The sequence below is a fragment of the Psammomys obesus genome, unplaced genomic scaffold (assembly GCF_907164565.1).
Source record: "Psammomys obesus unplaced genomic scaffold, mPsaObe1.curated_primary_1811, whole genome shotgun sequence".
Taxonomy (NCBI): Eukaryota; Metazoa; Chordata; class Mammalia; order Rodentia; family Muridae; genus Psammomys; species Psammomys obesus.
In genome coordinates this window covers 25,436,854-25,444,899 of record NW_026585895.1, presented here as the reverse complement: position 1 = coordinate 25,444,899, position 8,046 = coordinate 25,436,854, and positions in this window count along the sequence as shown.

Genomic DNA, 8,046 nt, shown 5'->3' with positions numbered 1-8,046 from the left:
AAGGATACTTGAGATTGCCAGGATCTACTGAACTGTTTAGTGACTATGTCTCCTACAGAACACCCAGCTAACACTCGACATCTGGACACTTGGCTCTGTCTTCCTGAATATCCTTTAATAAAGAAAAATGTGGTGCTTCATGGGAGCATCCTCTAAACACTTCTGAATTCTGAAAACTTTTCCTTGTGTAGGGCTGAACTTTCATGCTCTATTACTTTCATATATTAACTATTCCTGATTGAACCTTTTGGAGATACAGAAAAAAGTCTAGCCTGTCTTCTGCCTGACAGTCTTGTAGATATTTGAAGAAAGCTTTCCTGCCCACCCCTTTCCTTTAAGTCTCCTCCTTTCTAGGATGAACATCTCTGGCTCCTTGAGCTGTTTCTCCTACATTGTTGTTGCCATATGTACTGAGCATGTACTTACGTGCAAGCTGACAGTGGGCAGGTGTGTATATGTGTGTATATGTGTATGTGTATGTGTGATTATTGTATTACTATAGCATGAAAATACTAAACTAGTTTCACTGTTTTGGATACAAAGTTCTGGTTCTGGTATTTATCTTAAGTGGCCATCTTTGCTCACTTCCTGGAACTCTCCTGGTATCACTATTAATAGTGACAGTTGTTCTTTAATGATTACTCATTGCCCAAGTCATAACAATTGGTAAGTATTTCAAACAGGATTTATTTCTTAAGATCATTTTCTAAAGACAATACCCCTGAAGAGAGAAAAAAAATAGTACCTAAAAGCCTCCCACGCTGACTCAGTGCTCCCTCTGAGCTCAGCACAATAACAGGTGTTTTCAACACTGTTCTCGTTTAGTTACTTCAGCAGGACTGTTTGAGAAATCATTATTTACCTTCCATGCCCAAGAAAACCGGGTCCCCAGAGATTATATGTCTTGTTCATCACCTCACAATTTTAAAATGCAAAATGAGAAAACAAAAACACATCCATGGTCAAAGAAGCTTGGAAACACTACGTATAAGCTTTGGCCTCTCGGGAAATCAGTGAGGTCAAGCACACTAATGCTTCTAGGTTCTTTAATAGAGAAAGTAGTTCAACCCAGTGGATGAGAGGAGATGAGGGAGGGACAGTGGGATTGGAAGGGAATAAGAGAGGAGGCTATAGCAGGGATACAAAGTGAATAAACTGTAATTAATATAAAAAAAATAAAACTTAAAAAAAGAAACAGTTAGCCCAATGTTCTGCTCTGAAATTTTAGATCTCTGTTACCTCCAAGAAAATTCACCGGTTTTCAGTTCTCTTGGTTGTTGTGACTCTATTGATATGGAAGACAGCTCCACACAATCTTAGAAGTCGCCTTAGAATCCAGAGCCCCTACCCATGTGTGGCTGAGACTCCTGTCTTAGAAGAGAATTGGAGGACTGGATGGACTTCTGAGTGAAGTTAATGAATCTGGTGATAGAAGGGATGGACAGACAGGTCAGAGCAGGGGGGTAAGTGCAGGATTCAGGGGAGGAGCTCAGGAAGTGCTTCAGAGGCAGCTATACAAGTGGTTTGGGGGCTTTGAGAGCTTCACTGTCTAAAGAAACTGATTTGTAACTAAGGCTGATGAAGACACAAAATACAATACGTTCTTCTATTCCTAAAAGATGATTTTGTTTTTTTCTTATTTTTTTAAGTTTTTTTTTCTTCCTTTATTTTTTAATTTTTTTAATCATTTCAATTTATTCACTTTGTATCCCAGCTGTAGCCCCCTCCCTTGTCCCATCCCAATCCTGAACTCTCTCCCTCTTCTCCTCCCATGCCCCTTCCCAAGCACACTGATAGGGGAGGTCCTCCTCCCCTTCCATCTGACCCTAGCCTATCAGGTCTCATCAAGACTGGCTGTATTGTCTTCCTCTGTAGCTTTGTAAGGCTGCTCTCCACCTCAGGGGGAGGTGACCAAAGAGCCAGCCACTGAGTTCATGTCAGAGACAGTCCTTGTTCCCATTACTAGGGAAGCCACATGGAAACCGAGCTGCTATGGGATACACCTCTGCAGGGGTTCTAGGTTATCTCCATGCATGGACCTTGGTTGGAGTATCAGTCTCAGAAAAGACCCCTGAGCCCAGATTTTTTGGTTCTGTTGATCTCCTTGTGGAGCTCCTGTCCCCTCCAGGTCTTTCTATCTCCCCCTTCTTTTATAAGATTTCCTGAACTCTGCTCAAAGTTTGTTTATGAGTCTCAGCATCTGTTGGATAGATGTTTTTCAGAGTCCCTCTGTGATAGGCTCCTGTCCTGTTTCCTGTTTTCTCCATCTTCTGAGGTCTATCCCATTTGCCTCTCTGAATGAGGATTGATCATCTTACCCAGGACATTTGTTCAACCATGTTCATAGCAGCTTTAACCGTAATGGCCAGAATTTGGAAACAACCCAGATGTCCCTCAGTTGAGGAATGGATACAGAAATTGTGGCATATTTACACAATGGAATACTACTCAGCTATTAAAAACAAGGAAATCATGAAATTTGCAGGCAAATTGTGGGAACTAGAAAAGATCATCCTGAGTGAGGTATCCCAGAAGCAGAAAGACACACATGGAAGATAGTCACTTATAGGTGAATATTAGACATATAGTATAGAATAATCATAGTAAAAACTGCACACATAAAGAAGCTAAGTTGTTCTGATTTTTAACTGTGTGTGTGCCTGTGTGCGTGCCTGTGTATACCTACTGCATGTACTTGACAAAGCTAGAGGAGGATCCAAACCCCCAGAGCTGGTATTTCAGGCAGTTGTTTGCCACTACACTTCGGTGCTGTAAGGAAACTACAGCTCTCTGCAAGAGCAGAGCTCCCTCTTAATCACTGAGCCATCTCACTGAAGATTTTGTTTTTTGTTAAATGAAATTACAAGAGATATATTAAGTACTTGGTTGGCATACATTGAAAACAATGTAACTAAGACAAAAATTTGGATACACAGCTACAGAAGTTTTGCTATAGGTAAATTACACACAAAAAATTAAGACATGTTTTTATCCTGAGCATGGTTCATTAGCTATTTTATTAAATCATCTGTGGTGTATTAAAGAAAGGGAATGCTTTCTCTGTATAGTCTCTTTGTAGAATAGTTTCTTCTCAGCTATGTTGAAATTATTGACACTGTCAAAATGAGTTTTAAGTCAGGTTCAGGTAAGAAGGAAACGCTGTTACCCTTTTCCATATTCTCCCAACCTTCCCCTACTGTCTATCCTTTCTCATAAAGATGGAAGTGATGACTTCCAAACTTACAGCACATGAGCCCTGTAAGAACAAAACATCTGAGAACTTCAGCATTGTTTCAAAAGGCGTAACAGTCAGATAATACAATAAAAGACAGGAGAACGGAACAGAAGAATTCATTAAATTAAAAATAACCAAGAAATTTCAAAACCTGTTGAGAAACACCAAATCACTAATGCAAAAAGAACAGAGAACTCCATGCAGGATAAATGTCCCAGGTAAGTTGAAATGCCTAATCACATCATCATCAAAATGCATTTCATTTCTTTCACAAAATAAAACAACCAGGAGAGAAGCGAGAGTCAGGAAGTGCTTATAACAGCTCTGTAGTAGGAAGTACAGTAGGCTTCTGTTAGAAAGTAGGCAAGCCTAGACAGAGCTGAGTAAAATATTCAGTGTTTAAATGTGCACATGCCAGAATCGGAACTCCATATCCAGTGAAAGGGAATCCATGGCCAACAGATTTGTCCTGCAATCAATGGTAAATGTGGATGGCTTTGGAGAAGCAACATTAAAAGTATCCTGTTTGGATAGCATCACTCTGTCAGGCAGTCTATATTCAGATACACATAAACCATCTTCCTTTCAGATATCTATCATTGCATTAGATACACTCTTCTCCATGATTTCTCCAGAAATTTCATGTAAGGACTGAATGTTCTGGAATATCAGATGCATTTATTTAAGAGATGGTATGTATTTCCAAAGAACAAAGCTATGTCACTCTGTTGTAAACTGATTGAACTGTCATTTGAGTCTGTTCTAGGTTTTCAGGATTCAGCTCTTTCATAATTCATTCTGGAACATTACCCAGAATAAAGTGAAGGTTCACAGATCATCTCTTGCCTTTCCATCAGCCTCACCTGGATGCCGAAAGACCTTAGGCTGGTCAGGCAATCTGGCTAAATAAGCATTCCCACCCCACACCCCCTGTGAACGTGTCTTATCAGGCCCTGTAGACTTGGCATCAAACCCTCCCTTGTGCCTAGTTTCCTTAGGAATGCATGACCTTCCTCTATTATCTTTCAGTTTTTTCCATAGGGACATCAGTCAGTCATACTAGGTGTCCTTAATCCCTCCTCTGAGCCAGTCCATCCATGACTTATTGCCCTAATAGTGCCTTCGGTTGTGCAGCCACTGTTTCAAGAATGGATAAGTAATAACCTTACTCAGTCTCTGTGTTTCAGCAGCACTCAGTCTCATACCATCTGCCTGAGTGACCCAAAGTCTCACAATCCAGTCTCTGAGAGGATCTTTCAATACTTGGGTTTCTCTGTTTCAGCAGTTCATATTCTAAATGCTCCTTGATTATCACGGTTGTGTGTGTGTGTGTGTGTGTGTGTAAGGGTCTTTCTTTCTGTTTTAATTAAATTTTTATTTTTTATATTAATTACATATTAATTACATATAATAATTAATTATTTATTTATTCACTTTGTATCCCAGCTGTAGCCCCCTCCCTCAAACCCAAAGGGGTCATGAACCACAGGCTGAGAACCACTGAACTAGAAATTTTAAAATTAGTCATGGGGAAAATTATTAGATAATAGAGATGTCATAAGCCAAAAAAGAGAGAAAGAAACCAGTAAAAAGAAGTCATGGAGCAAGAGATGCCTTGATAATGAGAAGCCACATGTAGTAAAAGCCACATGAACTAAGAATTTAGCAGTATGAGGCAAGTAGATCTGAGCAGAAGTGCAAAGAGCTCATAGATAATGTCAGTGCTATTGAGTCAACAGTTCTAAGATTGAAGATGTGAATTGCAAACATCATTAAATAAAATAAATTTTCTTTTAAAATCATGGATATGAGATTTCTGAGGCTCCCTTTTTAGTTAAATTGTTTCTAGAATGAACCATTGTATGTGGGTAACTGGACATTGTCTCTGTTCCTTGGAAGCTTTTAAGAGATCAACAGATCTTTGCTTGGATTTCCCCTGATTTTTCATTGGCACATTTTCTTCTGAGAAAGTTTACTGAATCATTTTAAAATGGAAACTGAGACTGGATCCTTTATAACAAGGACTTCCTGGTTCTAGTTCAACACTCCAGAACGACTGTTCTCAAACAGTGCGTGGTTGCCACTTTTGGGGTAGGATGACCCTTCACAGAGGTTACCTAAGATCATCAGAAAGCACTGACATTTATAACTCTTCACAGTAGCAAAACTATGGTTATGAAGTAACAGTGGTTGAGGGTCACCACAACATGAGGAACCATATGGAAGGGCCACGGGATTATGAAGGTTCAGAACAAACGTCCTAGTTGATAAACCATTGGATTGTCCGGTCAACATATAACATTAAAACTGCTGAATTGCTTCCCAAGTCTACTTAAAGCTCTTCCCAGATGTGACCCAATTAATAGCAAACACTGTGACTTAAAGGAATATTGAAGAGTAGACAAAAATGATGGGCACTTTAATGGACTGTTAATTGGCATAGCCTCATGGGAATACTTAAGTGATTTGTTCTGTTTTGAACTAAAGTTTAAGTAAGACTTAGTCTGTACTTCTGCCAAGACTATCATTCTCTTTCATTAATACAAAAATCTATTCCTTTCTTCTTTAATTAGAAGCTGAATCTCAGGTTTTATGGAAATAATAAGATTGCTTGGGTGCTGGGGTGATCTTGTTTATTTACTGTGTAAAGTTGTCTTTGTGTCATTCAAATGCTGATTTCTGTCCCAGCAGATAGCAGAGTACAGGCAGGACTTTGGTACTGTTATTCCTTGACTGCATCATATTTTATAAGCACTCCTTCTAACACCTTCTGATTGGTTTAATAAAGAGTTGTAAAAGCAATAGCAAAGGAAGGGGAGGAAGGTCAGATTTCTGGGAGAGATAGGAACTCTGGGAAAGAATCAGGCACAGGATTCGCCAGACAGACACAGAGGAAGGAACAATGCCACTACTAAGACTATGGGGTAATGGGCCACATGGCAGAACATAGATAAATAGAGGCAGGTTAGCTCGGGATAAGATCTAGTTGGGAACAAGCCTAAGCTAAGGCTAAGTTTTTCATAATAAATATAAAAAGTTCCCATGTTATTGTTTGGAGCTGGCAGTGCCAGAAATTCTGGATATTTTTAGCCTCCAGCATTTATACTTGTGCCATGTTAATGCAAAGCATAATCAAGCTCACGTTTTTTGTTTGTTTGTTTGTTTGTTTGTTTGTTTTTTTGTAGATGCCTCTAATCCAAACCATTTACCAGCAAGAAAGAAAAGGGACAAAAATGAGTATACGTTTCAAATAGTCAGAGACATGGGAACATGTTTCATACATGTCACCTTGGCCCTTTCGTGTTTAAGTAAATCCTTCTAGATCTCTGACATTGAGTTTCACCATTAGAAACACAGGTCAATTATCACCTTGACTTTCAGGTAGTGGGATGTAAACTTTTTAAGTATAATTCCTTATGCTTTGGCAATTATTTATAATACTCTCTACCAACAAGCCCCAAATTATTAAAATCCCTGGACTTCACTTCTGTGATCATCCATGGTAAACAAAATGGGTTCTTAATTATCTTGCTTGGTGCACAGAATTAAAACAAGAAATTGTTTTAATTTGGAATTTTAAAGTAGACAGAAAAGTTCATGTACTCCCTCGTGGCTAATTTACCACTGGGCAGCCCTTGCTACCTCTTTCACTCCCCCTGTTTCTGGCATTTGATTTTTTTTTTCACAATTTTTAAATATAGAGAAACCAACTGTTTTATATACCATGCTAAGCTCTACAAGACAAACTGAGTTATAATTTGGGCAACTGATACTAAGGGAAGATGTTCAGGAGTCTGTCATGACACACTTCTTGTTCTCTGACATAAGCAAAGATACTAAGTAGCAATCAGATGTCATATCACGCCGAAAGTGGATCTTCTGTGTGGCTTTCCTGTATCTTAAATTTTCCCAAGGGGCTGTTTCTAAATATGTTTATTTTAACACGCTATACATTTAGCCTCTGGGAATCAGACTGGCAAAGGAATGGATTATTTAGCTATATTTATAATATTATATTTGTTTGAGACAATTCTATCTGCCACAGCTAACACATGGAGAATTCTTCATTTTAGTAGGAGATTCTCTTTAAGCACAATACTCTTTAGATATTTATTCAGTCAACATGCATTTACCCTGCATCTACATAGAAACTAAGTAATGAGGCAAATTGATAAATAATGACAGATAACAATAAGTATTATAAAGAAAGTAAACTGAGCAGTAGAATTAGAGAAAGCAACAGAGATGGGAACCAACAAGGCCTTATATTGGGTAATTGGAGTAGGCTCACAGAGAAGCGAAGAGCCAGGTAAGGAGAAGTTTCCCAGAGATTAAAGTTAACAGCAGAGGCAAGCACAGTGTCAAACAAGTAGTGCTTCAGGAAGAGAGGTCAGGGTGAGTGACATGAGGATATAAGAATGCAGTTACAGAGACAGTATAGAAGATAGAGCCAGAACAGAGATATTCACTCGTGAGAATGAGTTTTTAATATAATCCAATTTCAAAGTGCAGCAACTCAACAAAGGGTACATTGGTACAATCCAAGTTAAAGTTTTTAAAGCTCAATCTCATTATACACAGGTAGGGACAGAAATAAGAAGAAATCACTTAGGTATTTGGTACATTCAGTAACATGGACCAAAGAGCAATGATGCTGTTTTGCCTCGATGTTGCAAAGTGGAGACAGAAACAGTCACTTTAAGAGATGGAAGTAAATGTATTTTGTCAGTAAAAGCAGAAAACCTCTCTGTTCATGTGGCATTTTGAAAAGAGGTATCAAGGCAGTAGTTCTTTTATCTGTTTTCAGCTGC